The sequence below is a fragment of the Pelodiscus sinensis genome, chromosome 10, assembly GCF_049634645.1.
Source record: "Pelodiscus sinensis isolate JC-2024 chromosome 10, ASM4963464v1, whole genome shotgun sequence".
Taxonomy (NCBI): Eukaryota; Metazoa; Chordata; order Testudines; family Trionychidae; genus Pelodiscus; species Pelodiscus sinensis.
The window spans coordinates 13,933,504-13,953,492 of record NC_134720.1 but is presented as its reverse complement, the minus strand read 5'-3'; the positions used below and the strand labels follow the sequence as shown (position 1 = coordinate 13,953,492).

At 43.2% G+C, this 19,989-nt stretch overlaps 1 long non-coding RNA gene across 1 annotated transcript in view; it reads left to right on the top strand.

The window, feature by feature from the left end:
* The window catches only part of LOC112547715 (uncharacterized), a 126,025-nt gene that overhangs the window by 68,636 nt on the left and 37,400 nt on the right, over positions 1 to 19,989 (top strand). Inside the window, exon 5 of the long non-coding RNA XR_012906370.1 lies at positions 1,504 to 1,552. This is a non-coding gene — a long non-coding RNA (uncharacterized LOC112547715). The remainder of the gene's footprint in view (positions 1 to 1,503; positions 1,553 to 19,989) is intronic.

The window sequence follows — 19,989 nt, the reverse complement described above, 5'->3', positions numbered from 1 at the left end:
TTTTCACCGTGAACAACCATGGATCTACTTAGTTATGTGGCAAAGAACAGGTTAAGCAGAAGTATAATTCAAGCCTGAAGTTATTTCCATGAAACTCAATTTTTCTTAGTACAAAATAAACTCTTTTCAACTCCCTTAATCAAAAACAGAGTGCTTGCACCTTTAATTATATTCACTCCCTCTGAGAAGAGTAATTTGGCATCATGCAACACACTTATTAGACTGACCTCCAGAATAAGGCAATCAAAATTACATTAAAATGTTATCAGTTTTGAAAGACTCATTAAGGAGCAGTGAGAAGGTGAAAATAATAACCTGTTGCTAAATCACTGATTTATATTTAACCAATATACTGCCAAGGGTTTTTATATGTCACCCATGATTTCCTTTGCTTCAGATCTGCTTTTCTGTCCTTAAATTTTCAATGAATTCTCTTAAAGGGACCCTGTCAAACATAGGTGTCTTCTGTGGTGAGAATGTAGACAAGAACCCCAAATAAAATCTGAGAGAATTTTTTAAAAGTGCAACTTGTGTTTCTATCTATCATAATGACAGACTTTACTCATGTGAGAGATATTTCACATACTTAACAATAAAGAAAAATAGTGAAACCAATTACCTCTCCCAAAATGAAAAAAAAAATTGACATAATCCTAAAATGTATGTATCATGATGAAAAAGAGACGGTAGGTAAATGTGTCTGAATTGGTAGGATTTTATGCCCATTTAGCAAAATTAATTTTGCCATTGGGCGAGAGGGTCTTCAAAGCAACCAAGGAAATTGGGACAACTAGTTTGCAATAGTTTATCATAGAATTGGGGGTGCAGAGCCTCTAAGAAACATTGAAAACCTGACTTTAAATATGTTTCTGTTCAGTCTCTGCACACACATCTGTCTATTTAAGGTATTGAATACAGCCCTCATTACCACAGTATCTGATCATTTCACAGTCTTTCGGGTATTTATTCTCACAAGCCCTCAGAGCTAGGGAAGTGCTTTTTTTCCATTTTTACTGATCGAGAGCAGCAATACAGAGCTTAGATTTTTAGAGGTATTTAGGATTGCTGGGCCAGTGTTGCTATGTTTAGCTAGGATTTTGGCTCCTAAATGCTGGAATCCTTTTTGAAAATGAAATTTTGGCTCCTGAGCAACTTAGGCACTGCAGTACTGAATGAAGCAAAGCTTAAAGGAAGGGCTGTCTTTAGGATTTATGGGGCCTTCCCCCATGCTATTAATCTGGTGCCTTTATGCTCAATGGTGGACAAGGGAGGGGGCATTTTTTTAGCGAGGTGATTTTAATAATTTTCATCAACACACTAATGAAATATTTTAAGGCAAATTTTAAACTAAGGTCCTGTAAACTAACACAGTTAATTCAGAAACTGGCAATGTACACCTGGGGTTGGCAAATGCCTGTTAAATGGCTTCATTACCATTTGAATGGTTCTTTCATAGGTTCAATGTTTTGCTAATAGGTCTGACAGGATTTTTCTACATCCTAGATCCTCCCTGGAGGAGACAGAGCCACAGAATACTTATAAGAAGAGGCAGGTGAGTGAACATTAAGACCTAGTCATGCCCCAAATTTTCAGGTGCCCAGCACAACTGTGTGTTTCATATATGGGTAAGAATGACCCTGATTAAATGCCTCTAAAATCTGGGTCTAACGGACTTGCCCAATGTCAGACAGGATGTCTGGGGAAGAACAAGGAATCTAACCTAGGTCTCTTGAACATAAAGTGACTGCTCAAGCCATTGGACAATCCTCCCTCCTTTACTGAGACATGTACTCTTCCAACTACAGTAACTTGATTGTGTGGGATTTCTCACCTGTCCTGGCATCTTACCCATCGTGACACTGTTTCTGTGAAATCATTTAAAAACATGCTATCTCTTTTGAAATAAGTACAATACATCATCGTCAGTGAAGAGGGGGTGTTAGTGCGATAGACGTAGACACAAAGATAATTGACTATAACAGATGTGCTTTTATCTCCAACTCTATTGCGAGCCATCAGGAATGATATTAGAACAGATCAAACAGGTAGAAGATCTTTTTATTTAAAATCTTTTAAAACACTGGGCAGTGCAATGCACTCCCTGGTGTTGGCGATTCAAAAGAATCATGTTCACTCTGTAGGTTACTTACTCTTGCGGACAAGCATCTAATTATTTTGAGGGATCTGCTACATTGTCTCCTTTGTAATTCTGTCTCCTGTGATCATTATCACATGCTGGATTGCTGGCACACAGATTCCTCAAATCTCTGAATTTTGGCATTTCATGAGGCCTTCATTTACTTATACAACTTCAACAACAAACAACAGATATAATCTGCACCACTAGCAGTCAAAACAAGCACATTTCAACTCTCTCTCTCCTTTGTCCACCACTCAGCTAGTCTTTCTGTAATGCCAACTTGTAAAAGTTATTACACCTGCTGAAAGAGGCTATGTGTCGGTGCAGCCTCCAGGGAGGCACTGGCTGAAGAAATAATGGTATTTGCAGTGTTATATATATTGTCAAATTAAACCTATCATAGCTTGGCTCCTTTACCCCAAGTATCAGGCAATACGCCATCCAAACATGGGCCATGAGTACACAGTGTAAGTGTGTTAAATATGTTTGCTGAGCGGATGTGTCCCAGTCTGGAATAATGAACTTGCCACCTAGCATCCTGTGCCCTTATGTAAAGGGCAGAATTTAGTCCTGTACTGGATTGAGTATTTTTTTAAAAAGTAAAATGTAGAAGCGTGACTACGTAATGTGAGAGGAAGGGGAGGTTGAATAAATCACATACAGTGAAGACAGAATTGCTAATGATGGCTTCATTCCCCTTAAGTTTTTATGATAGAAGCCAAAGCATGTTTCAAGCTGCTCAGTTCAAATTCCACAGCCGGTTGCTGGGTCTAGTGGAATCAAAGCAGCAAATTAGCTGTGAATATATTCCTGTTCCCTTATCGAATTAATCTGAGGGATCTAAGGGGAAGCGGTGATGGCTAACAAAGGGTCTTCATCATTTCTGATTTAACTGCTAAGTTCCTAGTTTAAACACAGCCCAGGTTGGTAGTAACCAAAAGTTGCTTCGGTATTATGATTGCTCAGGGCTGAGATACACCGGGTTGGTGATTTCAGTCCAGTTCCCATTAGACATTGCTCAGTTGGATAAGGTTTTCCATTTGTGGGACAGGAGTTCCTGGTTGGTGTCACAAGCAAGTAGCAGGACAATTGTGATTACTCTTCCCTTTTCTCTCCTTTCTCTTACCTTTACATTTAAATGTATGTGTCTCTCTTTCTAGCCATTATAGGTGTGGAGATAATTCACATCTCTGAGGTGGAGGACCTACAAAGTGGTATCTGCTTGAATCTGCAGACAGCTCAAAAAATAGTTCTAAGAACAGGGCTTTGGCTTTGATTCTGCAGCCACAGAACCAGCCATTTTCCTCAAAATGCCACAGAATTCAGCATATTGCCACAGAATTCCCTATTTTGCTGCAGCCAGGCACTCAGTAACTTGTGTTCAGTCCTATTGCACTGCTGGGATCTGCCTCCTCTCCCTCCCCCACATTCTACAGAGTTCTCCTGAAAGGGAATTTGGTTATGATGCACATTCCCTGAAATGATGGCATCAGATCAGTCAGGACCATCATCCCCATTTGTTATCCTTTCTTCCCTCTTCTAGAGATCTAACTACTTGCAGCTTGGCTTTTCTCTTTGGTGGGCTCACGCCAAAATGTGAACCAGAAGGTTCTCCAGTTATGTCAATAATTCAAAAGAGTAGCCACTGTAGCGGCCAAAAGGATTCTGGAGATGCATATAACATAGAAAAAGAAAACACTAAGCCATTTGGAGATGAAGCATTTATCTTACATTTGCAGAAGAAACCCACTGAATTCTTCAAGTGAAATCTTATTGGTTTTCAAAATTAGAAGACTGATTTATTAAATGGCAATACTGTAAACGCAAAAACTCTCTAAGTATGGTGCTTAAAGGCCCTACGGTTAGTGAAAGCCACCAAACCTCATATTTGAAGAAACACTGATTGTACCCTGTTCCAGGTGTCATTAATACTATCTGGAGATCTGCTGCTGCCAAGCTCAAGCAATTCCCTTATTCAATGACATAAATTTAATATGGCTGCAGATTTGCAGGAAGAGCTACTGTTACATCTTCTCACTACAACTATGTCTTCTGCCAACCTTAGAATTTGTCCAGCCTGAGTAGGAAGGAGTCACATCAGGACTTCCTGTTTTGCCATCTGACAAGTGACACTATAATGGAGAACAAACTTTGAGCCTACTGGGTCCTGCCATGAGGGCAGGGGACTGGACTCGATGACCTCTTGAGGTCCCTTCCAGTCCTAGTATTCTATGATTCTATGTACAGTGAAACCTTTGTTATCTGGCACTCTGTTAACCAGAAAACTTTGTTAACCAGCATAGCCCCCAGCCACAATACTGTCACATCTTCTGGCGCACAGGCCTGGCTTGGTTTAACATGATTGGCTTAAAAAAAAATTATTTAAGAAGTACTAATCATCTTTAACTCAAAATAGAAATGTGAGACCAACTGCCTCACACTACAAAACTACCAATATTAAAAACTTGAGTTTTACTATTACTGTCCATTGGTTTTTCTTAGATTGATAGAGACCCTCAGATAACCAGAACACCCTAATCCTCGAGTATGCCAAATAACACAGGTTTTACTGTACTTGTACTGATTGTGCCTGAACTCTGACAGCTGGGTTTATGGCTATAAACCAGTCTATTATACCCAAAACCATATTGGCACATTGGTGAATTCTCCAGAAAGGTTTGGCAGCAAAGAGAGGTCAATGAAATTGAAAAAGGTACTGTCTGTGGCTGAAAAAGTTGCACACTTTATTACAGTTAAGTCCAGAGCACTGTCTGAGGTGATGAAATGGGCTGGTGCACCAGCAGCTCTTCTTGCACACTGAAGCTCACAGGCTTACATTGCATTGCTTCTTGGAGCTCAGAAAAGACAAGGATAACTTGTTCAGTGTGGGTCTCCCTGTGCAGAACAGTTCATTGATCAGTACCAGAAATGTAGCCATGTTAGTCTGTTTCAGCAAAAACAATGTGTCAGATGGTGCTTTAGAGACCATCGGTTTTATTGTGGCAAAAGTTTTTATGTTAAACCTCACTTCATCACATGCATGAAGTGAAAGGAAAAGAAACAGATGGTAGTGATACAGAGATGGGAGTGTTATATCAGAGCTATTTCAATCAGGGTGGACGTGGATAAGAAAGTGAGAATACCTAAAGGGGCAACTTATTCATTGTAATGAGAGAGCCATTCCCAGTACCTATTCAAACCCATTCTGATAGTGTCAAATTTGAATATGAATTCCAGACCAGCATTTTCTCCTAGCAGTCTGTTTTTGAAGTGTTTTTGCTTGAGGTTGATAACTTTCAAGTCTGTAACTCTGTCCAGGGAGGTTAAAATGTTTAAATGATCAGTACCAGCTTGCTATGAATGCTTCCCTCCAAGAACCTGAAAGAGAGCCACATCCATCCTCAGCTAGTATAAATCAGTGTAGTACCTCTGATTGAAGATATTACCCAGCACTGTGCCTATGTCACAACACCACCACATCACTCACACTAATTTGTACCCTTGCACACAACCTCAGAAGAGGCCAAATACGGATAGGATAATCAAATTGGTACTGCAGGCTGGGGTTGAAACAAAGAAAAAATACAGCTGCCTGCAGACAGAAAACTTTATTTGTTCAGTTCAGCACATTTCACAAGCACTGCGGGAAAGAAAAACAAAGCTTAGGAGATCTGAAAAGACTAAGCCCCTGAAGACGGGTTACATTTTACCAGGAGCTGTATACCTTCCATACAAACTAAGAGCTGGCTCTTTTTTGCTTCTGCAGATAGTTTCTGGGTGTTAAACCAGAAGACTAGATGTCAGGATCCCTGTGTTCAAGATACAGCTATGCCAAATACACATTGTATGGAATGAGAAATGAAAGCCTAGATGAACCGATATCAGTCACTTAAATGCCTATTTTCTAGTATCTACAAATATTAGGTGCCTCCGTTTTTGGATGTCCAACTTGCTCAGAGACTGGGGCACTCAAAATTAGTGGATGCTTTGAACATGAAGGCCTTAACCTGTCTGTGCCTCAGTTTCCCCATTTCTAAACTGGGCATAATATTTGCCCATATTTGTAAAAGTGCTGTGAATTCTCAGTGGGAAGTACTGTACAATTCTCAGTGATAAATAGGGATGTAAAAGGTTAACTGGTTAATTGGTTATCCAGTAAGCATTAGCCTTACCGGCATGCTTACCCGGTAACCGGTTAACTGGCAGGGGCACAGCTCGCCTCCTGCTGCGGCCTGGCTAGCAGGACCACCACCCATAGCATGGTGGGACCCTGGCTAGCAGAGCAGTGCCGCTGTCCACAGAGAGCTGGAGGAACAGGCTGTCCAGACCCCTATTAACCGATTAACCGATTAAACTTATATCATTAATCAGTTAACTTTTAAAAGGGGTATTTATATCCCTATTGAAGAGATGATATATGCAAAGTATTAGCTTAATTATTGTATAATTAGTAATTTTAGAACTGTTAATCAGTGAATGTTGCATAAATATGATAGATCTGAATACAGAGCTGCAGTTCAGTCAAGGGGTTCCATTCATGAAAGATAACAGACTCCAGGGAAGGAGAATAATAATTAGACCCCAAAGCACAGAGACTACAACAGATGGAAGAACAAATGTGTCAATGTACTCTGCCACTTCAGACACAACAGAAGGGCATATTCCCTCACTAGTCCCTTGGCAGTGGTTATGATTTAGCGTATAATCTAGAATAGAGGTGTGAGATGAGGTTCAGATTAAAGTTAAATATGTATATGCACACAGAATAAACACAGGCTTGCACCTTTTGTTTGCCAAACACCCACTACTTGGCTGAAACAGAATCATGTATCCAAAAATAGCTTCCAATAAATTAATTCACTAGCTAATCATTACACATTTTAGGGTAGGCCCGTGACCCTTTCCTATCCATTTAGATTGTGTTTCTCAGTCAAAGTGTGTGGTACCTTAGCAACTTTCCTTTTCCTCCTGTATTTAAAGGCTGTTCCCTCACTCCTACTCACAGCCTGTATATAGGGTTGCCAGATGTCCAGTATTGGCCCAGATAGTCCGGTATTTGCAGCCTCTGTCCAGTAAAAAACAGAAAATGCAGCCATATAAAATGTCTGGTATTTTTTGTTTTTCTGTTTTTCCTCAGATGAAAGGCCACTTGAGAAATTCTTCCCCTGCTGCATCTGGTGGGGGTGGGGAAGTGTGTGGAGCATGGGACTTTAAAGCTGCAGTGGTTTTTGTGTGCATTTTTTTTTTTTTTTTTGCTCAACCAATTTTTTTTCTCAACATGTTCAGTATTTTTTGTGAAAGTATTTGGCAACCCTACCTGTATCTTCAGGGCTATGAGTGCAGTAGATCTGATATTTTTCATATCCTATCTAAAGTTCAGATTTACTCCCTGAATCTTCTCCAGTGGTTGTCACATCTCAGGAGATAATCGGCAGGATAACATATAGGAAGAAGGCAAGACATCAGCATCAAAGCATCAGCATTTGCAGAACTCAGATGCCAGGGCTGACACCTGCGTACAGGAGATGCTGGCACTACACTACTGACATCTTGGCCTGGCTCCTGTGACAGGCAGTGCAAAGGTCCCTGGGGTGCATGTGAGTCTTAGAAATGCTAGCTCAAAAGGGCATTGATGAGAACAGAAAGCCTTTTCTGGAGCCATAAGAATACAGCAGAGTTAACGTCAGAGTATTGGCAAAAATGTACTATGGGAAGAGGAATGGTCTCTGAGGAAGGGAAGAAAGGTGCCTTTTATTTCCTACCCAGGCTCTTCCCTGTTACTGGCCTAAAATCAGTGCAGCTGAAGCACAGCAAAAACTTGGATTGTTACGCTATAAAGCCCTAACAAAACAAACGATGCAGCTGTTTTTGTGATTTCATTATTGGCTGGAAAGCATTCTGCAAAATCAGCCATTTCTTGATCATTAAAGAACTTCAACCAGACATAGAAGCAGATTAGATAACCCAGGCACTCGACCTTCTTGTAGGGCTTAATCTAATATGTTAGCAAAATACTGTAACTCTAACACTTCTTTATTACCATGCCTCCATTACAGACTTCTCTTCCAAATGGAACTCACTATAACAAGAGCTTAGATTCCCTATGGGCCATTTATTAAAAACCTCTCTGTTAGACACAACACTAACTCTTTCCCATTTCCTAGTCCCATGTGCCACATGGCAGAGACTCTGCCAACAAATATAAGTCATTGATTGGATGTGGTCTCATTCTGTCCTCATGGTTAGACCAATGCAATGTACAAGCTTAAAACGTAGATGTTGAAAGATGGATTTAGCTTCCAGATATCCCTATATTTACTTGCAGAGGGATGGGTTACCTAATGAGCACTCTTTTATAATATTACTGTGGTTTAGGCATTTAGTATGAAGATCCTAAAAGAATACATTTTATGTGTTCTGGAAATCTATCTATCTATATGCAACCAGTTAAATTTTAAATGCATGTATAAATACAAAGGTAGGGTATTTATGGGCTAGTTCAGTTTCCATAGTCTTTTCTATGCTTGGACACTGCTGATATTTTGAGCATGGGTAAATTACATTATAGCTGGCCCTGAGTTGGTTAGAAGGAGTAGAAGTGGACTCTAGAAAGCACCTTGATGCCAGCCACAAACACTGTCATGATAAGGCAGTAGACAAGCTAAACAGATACAGGAGAGAGTTCCAGGTCTTGTGCTTCCTGAACACATGGGCCAAAAACATCTAATGCAGCCAGCAACGCTAAACTCCCAAAAGATAAAGGTGAGGTGAAGTCAGAGTGACAGCTTTACCTGCTTCCACATATTCAGAGGAGCTGAGCTGTCATGGAGTTGGAGAAGTGCTCACGGCCTTCGTGGTGGAAAGGGCTGCTTGGGTGTGCTTCCCTAGTGTCCCCCCAAAAATCCTGGTGACTCATTCAGAACATTGGCAAGGACAAGTGTTCCATACCTCTCCCCCACGACAATCTGTGCCTTAATCTTTACCATTTAGATGGTAAGCACTTCAAAACAGGGATCTCTCCTTTTGATTTGTCTTTATAGCACTCTGTACACCTACAAGTCTCTGTAAATAGTCGTGTAGTGTAATTAATAGGAAACCTCTGATCATTAACAGAAAACATGCTTTGTTAAAAAAACACAGAGCAAGACACTTAATCTGAATGATTTACAATCATTTGCTCACATTCATTTATCTACCAATGCTGGAGTACCAAGCATTGGGTTGTGTGTCCTGTTCTACACTTGTTGACTTCACTAACACCTAGTGCACCATGTGGAATGCAGCACGCTGCTCTGTTTTAGGTGTTAGTTATGTCATCAACTATTTCAGGAGGGAAACAGAGAAACATGAGGCACTGAATTTCTGCCTTGGCAGGTAAGAAGGTTTTCAGTTCACTCTTAACTAGTAGTGATCTCTAAGGGCCGGAACCCTCACCACACTAGAGTCAGTGGGAGTTTTGCCAATGACTTCAAGAGAACAAGACTGTGCCTTAAGGAAGCAGTTAACCTCTCCTCTGAAGCCCTGTGAATTTCTGTCCATGTCGAAAACAACGATGGTAATGTGTCTAATGGTCTCTCACAGTCTTAGGTGCCTGTCTTTGGGCATTCGCCAGTCTACACACACAGAGCCAAACATATATATCCATTACTGCTAATAATACTCCTTTAAAGTTTGTTTTGGTAACCAAGGGGAGTAAACTAGAGCAGGTATTTCTCATATAACACTCCAGTGCATTCACAAGGCTCTTGCATGACAGGGAATATAACTTCTTGCTATTATTTTTAAACAGGGACTCCAGCCATCAGAGCACATGAATGAGAAGTTCTGATGCTCTGTTCCTTCCCACACCCTGGAAATGTTCCCATTTAGTTTTATGATCTCTCTGGGTGAAAATCTGCTGCACAGAAGTCAATGGGATTTTTGCCATTGACTTCATTGGGGCCAGAATTTCATTCTCGGTTTCTGGGAATTCTCTCTGGGGTACCTGTGTGTTAGCGTGAGAATGGCAATTGACTGTTCTTTCTTTCTATAAGCCTCAACAATCCTTCCCCAGAGCACACAAAAATCAGTCTGATTCATTTCTTTTCCTTTATGCTATTGAAGGGGCTCAGTAAATACCTGATAGACATTATATGGGTGCAACTCTACTCAAGTCTTGTCTACACTACAGACTTATCTGGGTATAACTACATTGCTCAGGATTGTGAAAAATCCACACCTCTGAACAACATAGTTATACTGAACTAACCTCCCTACAGACAGCCCTCTGTTGAAGTGAGGGTTTCTCCCCTCTACATAGCTTCTGCCTCCTCAAGGAGGTGGATTAACTATGCCAATGGGAGTAGCTCTCCCATCAGCACAATAGCGTCTTCACTAAAGCAGCTGTGCCATGGCAGTGCTCTTCATGAATACAAGTCCTGAGAAAAGGGGAGACTTACATTCCACTAAAGCAAAGAGGTGTAACCACTTCTTGCACTCCTGGGTGTGTGGCTCTTCCGTGTTCCATGGTGGCCTTGCACAAGCCCTCTCTCAGCACTGACTGAGGAGACTCAGACTCCTTTCACCTATGTGACCTACTTCTCCTGAGAGTCTCTTCTAAGGTTCACTTTCCTTCTTTCTAAGTACCCACAATGCATCCAACCCCAACTTAAAACAATCTCCACTTTCAGGTATCTTAAAGAAAAGCCAGTCTGATAGACAGAGTCCAGAAAATAGAAAAGCATGAAATCTAAATGGACTGAGTTATAAACATGGGCTGTTCCAGACTATACAAAGCACTGCTAATTGGAATGGAGTTCATGTTACAACATATAAAGGTAACATCAAAAGTTTTTGTCTAAACCCAGGCTCAGCCTATTGTGTCATATCACCGAAATTGTATCAATCACAGATTGGTTGCTCAGGGTACACCTGTCCTTCAGGTTCCAGGGGGAAAGTGTGGCATTTTGAATGCCTCCCAAGTATAAGAAAAAGTGTCTTCAGGTATTTGGAAAAGCCTACCACAGTCTGTAAGGAGCATGGTAACTAAAAAGATCATCTTCAAACAAACAAAAAACCCCCACATTCAGTAGAATTCATTTCTTCATCCCAGCCCCCAACAGGCATGGACAAAAAATGGTACTTCAGTGCTCCCAAACTGACTCTCCAACCACATTCAAGTCATGTCATTGTGTGCCTGTTATCACGTGATCTCTCTCTGCTGAAAAGAAAAATCTGTATTTCCTCATTTCTACTAACAAATTGCTTACACAGAGAAGAGTTTCACAGAGTCTGAAGTGGTTAATGAATAATGAGACAACATTAATAATCATGAATGCAGATAAATGCTTATCAGACATTGGCTGTAAAATTTATCTTAGCTAACCCTTTTTCTGTATTGTCCATCAGACCTGATGTTGCAGTACTAGGGGTTATTGTTCTGGGTGTACTCGCAGTCCATGTGGAATGTTTGTTAATTCAGGAATTTATGGTCTCCAAGGGTTCATCAATGCAGCCCCCAGAAGCAAACCTCCTATTCTAGGTCAATAGATTTGCATAGCCCAGCTCCCAATGGCATGGCAAAACTAGCTGGGCACCCATGCTTTAAAGTTGCTGCTCAAACTGAAATTTGGGCTCTGAAGCCCATCTCCCTTCCTAAACTGGAATGGGACTAGATACATATGAGAAGGTGGCATTTCTGTCATTGTTAAGTGGTCATTTCCCTCAGACTGAGGGACTGTTACAGTGGACCTCCCAAGGAAACTATTGGATGTTACAACACACTTCATTTGTGTGCATGCTCCTAACACTTCACTGTGAGCTTAGCTGAGCCATTTAGGGGCTGCCCTGACTGAGTAGGGTGGTTGTCTGGAGCAGTGTAGCACCAAGAAAACCTCTCTCTAAGAGGCAGATTATTGCTCTGAACTTCCTAGTGTCCAGAGGGAAGTATGCAAGTAACACCCATAAACCAGGTGGAGTCTGCTCATTGGCTCTGCTCTGTAGGGTAGGCAGGCCTACAGGAGGTTACAACAGCTCTTTCCACATGGTAGAGATACTTTGAATGCTTATCCCTCACTCTACCCTTAGAAGACAGGGTTCAGTAGCCCCACTTCATTATTTTGGGATCTGAACTGACCTCTAATGTGTGCTACAGCAGAGTCAAAAGTTCTGTGAGCAAATCTTACTGTAAGCAGGAAGATCACAAGTGAAAAGGCCTGCCAAGTCTTATTCATTTCGGATTTATTTTTATGCACTCCCATGGAGTGCAAAGTTGTACACCATATTTCATCCCAGCCATTTAAAATATGACTCACTTTTCTAACAAATCTTATCCGCTGAGATATTCACCAACTGGAGCTTTATTAGAAAGGTCACATTTAATTGAAGTAGCTCCTCATTACAGGGCCTGATTCAGCTAAAATGTCTGGCTTTCGTATCATAAACTCTTGGCCATGTCCTCAAAAACTGGCAATTGAGGGCTTCTATGGCCTGATGCAGAAAGGTGGCATTTCTTTTCTCGAATTGCACCTTACTGATGAAAGACATGGACTAAATCATTAGGTTTTCCCTCAACCCTTACTCAACCAAGACCTCATTGAAATCAATATGAACTTAAAAAGAAGGCAAGAGCCTCATATATTTCTTCAAATTGAGCACAGTACCTTTCTCTTCTAGTACTCCCAAATCCAATGGGACAACTAGAGGAGCAAGGTAATTGATATGAGTAAGGGTATCAGACTCTGGATTTAAGGGAGAGGAGGCTGCATATGAAGGGTGAAATAGCCTCCCTCTGTATGCAGTGTCTGGGTTATTTCTATTTCTTCTCTTTGCACAGTGCAGTGCTGCTGAAAAGGGCAGCTGCCCCTAAATTATTCCTCTGAAATATTTTTTTAACTATTAGGCAAGGGTAGGTAAATTCGTAGAGTTTTAGTGGTGGACTAAATTTTGTATGAATCTTTCACTAAATGAGGCCTGCAATTGGAACCTTGAATAGCCTCATGATAGATAGATAGATAGATAGATAGATAGATAGATAGATAGATAGATAGATAGATAGATAGATAGATAGATAGATAGATAGATAGATAGATAGATAGATAGATAGATAGATAGATAGATAAAGCTGATCACTTAGGGCATGTCTACACAACAGTGTTATTTCAAAATATCTTATTTTGAAATAGTTAATTTGAAATAGCTTATTTCGAAACAACATATCTACACACAAAATGCATTTCAAAATAGCATTTTGCTATTTTGAAATAGCACATCCACACTGAGTGGACCTTGAATCACATTTAAGGCTGGCCGGAACCAGTCCCAGCAGGGCACCAGGTCAGGTCTTACTGCATGGGGCTGCTACTTGAGGCTATCTGAGGTCTGTGCTTAAAGGGACCTCCTCTTCCCGGACAGCCGGTTTTCAGGTTTCCCTGCTTGCTTGCCTACCTTGATGAGGGACAGCAAAGCATTTTGTCTCTGCATGCTCTGGTTGCCCCCACTCGGGACACCACAGGACTCTGCAACAAGGAGCCAAAACTGTCTCTGGGCACTCTGGTGCTTCTCATGGATGCGTTGCTGCGAGCCTGGCTGCACTTTCTGCAGGCTGCCATCTGGGAGGTCCATCGGGGTGTTGTCAGAATCCAGGAGGCCCTGCTGGAGAGTTTCCACCCCAAGGAGCACTAGGAATCATAGAATCATAGAATCATAGAATAATAGGACTGGAAGGGACCTCGAGAGGTCATCGAGTCCAGCCCCCCGCCCTCAAGGCAGGACCAAGCTCCACCTACACCATCCCTGACAGATGTCTATCTAACCTGTTCTTAAATATCTCCAGAGAGGGAGATTCCACCACCTCCCTTGGCAATTTATTCCAATATTTGACCACCCTGACAGTTAGGAATTTTTTCCTAATGTCCAATCTAAACCTCCCCTGCTGCACTTTAAGCCCATTACTCCTTGTCCTGTCCTCAGAAACCAAGAGGAACAAATTTTCGCCTTCCTCCTTGTGACACCCTTTTAGATATTTGAAAACCGCTATCATGTCCCCCCTTAATCTTCTTTTTTCCAAACTAAACAAGCCCAGTTCATGAAGCCTGGCTTCATAGGTCATGTTCTCTAGACCTTTAATCATTCTTGTCGCTCTTCTCTGTACCCTTTCCAATTTCTCCACATCTTTCTTGAAATGTGGCGCCCAGAACTGGACACAGTACTCCAGCTGAGGCCTAACTAGTGCAGAGTAGAGCGGCAGAATGACTTCACGAGTTTTGCTTACAACACACCTGTTGATACAACCTAGAATCATATTTGCTTTTTTTGCAACAGCATCACACTGTTGACTCATATTCCTCCCTTGTCTGCCCCACTGGGGGCCTGTGCCTCATTCCTCTCTCATGTCCTTCCACTTAACCTCCCTTCCTGATGTCAAATAAAATACATGTATTTTCAAAAATATAAACTCGGTTTATTTAACAAAACTGGCGGGGGGGGGGGGATGAAGCTCTGGGGAGACTGGGGAAAGGAGGCAGGAGAAGGGAGGAGAGAGAGTTAGAGGGGAGGGGGAAACCTGGGAGGAGAGATCTGGAAGGGCGAAGCAAGGGGAAGAAGGGGGAGGGGAAACTCAGGGATGGGGGTCTTGCCGGGCCAACTGTCTCCCAGCACGGCGGGTGCGGGGGGCCTCGGCATCCCCACGGGGGATGGGAAGGAGGGTGCTAAGGTTGAGGTGGGGGGTGTAGAGATTGAGGAGTAGGGTGTGGAGGTTGAGGAGGGAGAGGCAGGAGGGGGAGAAGGAGTCGGAGGAGGAGTGGGAGCTGGGGAGGCAGCAGGAGCTGGAGCGGCACGAGGCAGCATGCTCTGCACCAGGGTCTGCAGATGGGCACAGATGGCACGACCCTGGGCAAGAAGCTCCCGCCAGAACTCCCATTCATCCTGCATCCACTGCTCCATGGTGCGGTGCAGGGGTCACAGAGCCCCCAGGTGCTGGTGTCGGTACCCCTGCAGTGTTGCGGTGGACCTGCTGAGCCCTTGGGTGTGGGAGGCGGTCCCAGGCGGGTGGTGCACCCTGCACGCGCAGCTGGTGAGGCTGTGGAGAAAGAAGAGAAGTGGTCAGTTCTCCCTGGGGACACAGTGGGTGAAGCCCAGCCCCCCTTTGTGAGGTGAGGATGACCGTGCCCTGCACCGTCAGAGCTGCTGTGCTTACACAGAGGCCATGGTCGGAATGTCTGGCTATCGCCGAGAGTGGGAGCTGCCCCAAGACCACACCCATGCCCCTGTGCTGTGTATAGCGTGGCAGAGGTGGGGGGGGGGGGGAGATGTCCCCTCCCTCTGTGTAGAGGGGGCTTGTGAAGCGAGGGCATCCTGCTGTGTCCCACCCTGGGGTCAGGAGCATGTCAGGTCTCTTCACACACACGTGTGGCTATCAGGCCATGGCCCCCATGTGGCACACAGCTGGAGCCACCTGCCCGGGGTGGCATGGCACATGCTCGCATATGCACAGGTTGCTGCGTGATCAGTGGTAAGCAAGGCCCATGTGCATGGTTCCTGGTTTCCTTCCCTACCCCCACCCTCGGGAATGGGACAGTGATGGCACTTACATGGTGTGGCCTCCCCGGATCACCCTGGTGACTCGGCTGCTGGGACAGCTTGGGAGTCCAGCCAGCGTGGCACTCTCTGTGGCAGTTCCTCCTCTGTGCCCTGGTCAGGGCCCTCCGGTCCCGGATCGCTGCCCCCCCGGGGTTGCACGGACCATCCCGCCCCCCATGATGCAGTCCAGAATGTCGAAGTAGAGGCAGGTGTCTGCCCCTGCTGAGGAGCTGCCCTGAGTGGCCCTGGCGTACACCTGCCACAGCTCCTTGATCTTCATGAGCACCTGTTCTTGTGTGTGCATGTGGCCTTTGGTGGCCATAGTGCCAGCTATGCGTCCATAGACGGCGGTGTTCCTCCATCTAGTGCGGAGATTATGGACATTAGAGGCCTCCCCCCAAACCTCAATGAGGTCCATGATCTCTGCACTAGTCCAGGAGGGCGCCCGCCAACTCTGGCCCCTGGGAGCTGGCAAAGGGTATAAAAGTAAAGTTTGGTCCAGTGGGTATAACTCATGTATTAATGAAAGTGCTAACTTTCAAAGAAAGGAAGCTTGTGACAAACAAAGGAAGTGGTGTTTCTGTCGGCTATAGAGCTCATCTATGGTTATTGTGCTGCACTGATTTATTAATTGACAGTTACTAATAACCTATTTACATAGCCTCAGCTAAGGACTTGGCTTTAATGCTGATTAGGGTTCTATTCTCAAAACTAAATGGAACACAGAAAAATTAAAAATTGGAAACACAGCATGATGGAATTATGTTCACCAGGCAGCCCCTTGGGGCTGGATCCTCTCCCGTACAGAACTTTGCTCATTGCACAGGAAGAACAGCAAGAAACCTGTTCCAACTCCTAGATTCTCAAAGCATGCAGAAAGCTTTTAAAGGTTGCTGCAGCAGAGCTCTGCCAGGCTGCTGCCCATCCCAGCAGCACCTCCAAAAGACTTCCAAATAGCTCTCCATTTCCCAATGTGCCGCCTAAGCTGGAAGGGCGGTTAAGGGCCATAAAATACAGCTATGAACCATCTGACCAACTTGGAAGTTCCCCTCCAATGGAGGAATTCTTTGCTGGGAGAGTTATTTGCCCCTTTGCACCTTCCAAGTAGGGGGAATCTGCCCACATAATGTGTGCATTCAGGGCCTAACGATCCTTCGCACTGCACCTTGTGCAATACTTTATATTAGTGACAAGTGACTGTGAACTCCTACCAAACCAGAATGAAGACATTTCATACCGACTTGGTTGAGGTGTAAGCAGCTACAGAAGAGCAAGCGAGATACAGGGCAGATTTTTAGCCTCCACATGAATTCTGCAAAGCTTGTTTTGACCTAGTCTCCAGTGATACTTTGGATAGATTAAACATAAACCTATGTCAGACAGCCATGTTCTGTGCAGCATTTCCCCCTCAGACTGATTATGTTAGTACCAAACTGTGCACTGACACTCGTAACACAATAAAAATTCCAATCGTATTTGTGCATGTTCACATAATTAAAGATCTGAATCCAGCAGATAAGTCCTTTAATTTTATTTTTTTTTAAAGTTACAGACATTAGTATGTCTAGACAAAAATACTTTCATCAGAAGATCTCATCCACATATGATATGGAAAATGTGCTGGATTACCTCAAATCATTTAATTACATATCTTTGGCATGTCACCTTAGGGAACAAAACTGCAGTGTTAAGTATGTAGACATGTTATTTTCTTTCTTAACTGCATTTTGATGCCTTAAAGTAAAATGAAAGCTATTTTAGAAATATGAAAGAGACCATGGAGAGAAACAGGTGTTAGGAAGAATAATCTTTGGAACTAACATTTATCATTTGTTTAAAAACATCTGTAGCATACTGTATGCCAAACAGACTCTGAATCAAACCAAAACCAATAAGATCAGAAATGAAATCGTCTCAAGAGAAACTATAGCTTGTTGCCTAAAATTGTGACATTAAAGAGACTTGCAGACTTGCCAGTTGCACATTTATTTACTTTATGTGCATGGAAAGCACCTATCTGAGCCCAAGGCAGCATAGAAGATTAAAAGCACAACCAGACTAACATACAAACACAAGCACTCCCCACCAGGCCACAGTACAACATAACCCGCAAAATAAAATACATTATAGTTTACTAAGAACATATGGTGATATGGGTTATTAGCTGTAAGGCATTGGCTCAACTATGCCTGGAAATGCGAAGTTTATGATCTTCATGATTAATTTGTGACTTCACCTCTCCTACCTCATTACTTTAGATAATTTGGGGGTATTGCCAGGCAGTCCAGAATTAGGTGGCACATCAGTTGAAATCAATGAGCATTTGGACTGAATGAAGACTGCAGGATAAGGTCCTTTTGTATAGCACCAGCAAATAATTATGGGCCTGGTTCAAAGGCTGCTCAAGTCACCAGCAAGAATCCCACTGATTTCAGTGGGATTCAGATCAGACCCATGGAATACTGAAGCCCCAGCCACTACTAACATGGTAAACAAATTCTTATTCCAAAAAGATCCTCTTTTTTGGTCAGGCATTAATAGATACCCTGCCCCAAGTCCATAAGTACCGCTCCCATAGCCATTAGCAGGATCTAAACACAATAAAAGGTAGTGGATTACATGAACATTTGGGGGATATAGTCTATTTATAGGCCCTTCCTTAAAGGAGCACAAAGGTGCCAGTATAAGACTTACCATCGTGGTGTGTCCCTTCTGTAGTGGTCAGTTGCAGAAGAACTTTGCATGTGCTAGTTTAGGGGTAGTGAGGCCCTATTCTTTCCCCCTTTTCCCTTTTCCCTATATCTGATGAGCCAGAAGCAAGTATTTGGGAACATACGCCATTTAAGATAAGCATTGTTGCCAGTATAGCAAGAACAAGTATAATATAAGGGTAAAGAACAAGAATGCATAAACAACTCTGTTTACCCTAAAATACTGACCACGTAAACTGGGCCAAAGAACAAGTAGATCCGGAACAGAACCAGATTGATAACTAACAGCTAAGCCCTACATCAGCAAGTAATGAGTAACACCTGGAAATTTCCAAACTGCAAAACCAGGCAGAAAAAAACTGTTCTTAAGGCTGCATCAAAACAGAGCAATTTGGACCTCACTAATGGGCTTTGGGTACCGGTGCCTCGGAAGCTGAGACAACCTCCCACTTCGTCCGCAGCCTACCCAGGGTTCCAGGCTTGCAGGAAGGGACATAAGATATGCCTCTTCTTTGTTATATTGTTCTTCCGTTTATGGGGCACAGCTGTTAGCTGTCAGGAAATAAACTACTTGGCTGTGTCTACACTGGGCCACTTATTCCGGAAAATCAGCCGCTTTTCCGGAATAAGCTGCGAGCTGTCTACACTGGCCCTTGAATTTCCGGAAAAGCAACGACGCTTTACTGTACAAAATCAGCCGCTATTTCAGAAAAACTATTCTGCTCCCACTCGGGCATAAGTCCTTATTCCGGAACACTGTTCCGGAAAAGGGCCAGTGTAGACATCCCAGTAGTCTATTCCGGAAAAAAGCCCCGATCGCGAAAATGGCGATCGGGGCTCTTTTCCGGAAAAGCACGTCTACATTGGCCACAGATGCTTTTCCGGAAAAAGGGCTTTTCCAGAAAAGCAGCCTGCCAATGTAGATGCTCCTTTTTCGGAAAAACTGAAAACAGAATAGTATTCCGTTTTAAGCATTTCCAGAAATTCATGCCAGTGTAGACACAGATACCTGTGTGGCGTATTTTGTACCTTGTGTTTGACAGATACCTGTGTGGCGTATTTTGTACCTTGAGAGCCCAGTGTTGGACCTTAGACTTATTCTGGCCGGCTACACCTTCACAACAGAGAGTGGCATTGCAATTCCTTCACCTTGCCTCATCTTTTGGGATACGGTGACTTGGCCTCCTCAAGTCCCAAGTATCATAGAATCATAGAGCTGGAAGAGACCTCAGGAGTCATCAAGTCCAGCCCGCTGCCCAAGGCAGGACCAATCCCAACTAAATCAACCCAGCCAGGGTTTTGTCAAGTCGAGACTTAAAAACCTCTAGTGATGGAGATTCCATCACCTCCCTAGGTAACCCATTCCAGTGCTTTACCACCTTCCTAGTGAAATAGGTTTTCCTAATATCCAACCTAGACCTCTCCCATTGTAATTTGAGACCATTGCTCCTTGTTCTGCCATCCATCACTACTGTGAACAACCTTGCTCCAGCCTCTTTGGAACCTTCCTTCAGGAAGTTGAAGGCTGCTATCAAATCCCCCCTCACTCTTCTCTTCTGCAGACTAAACAAACCCAAATCC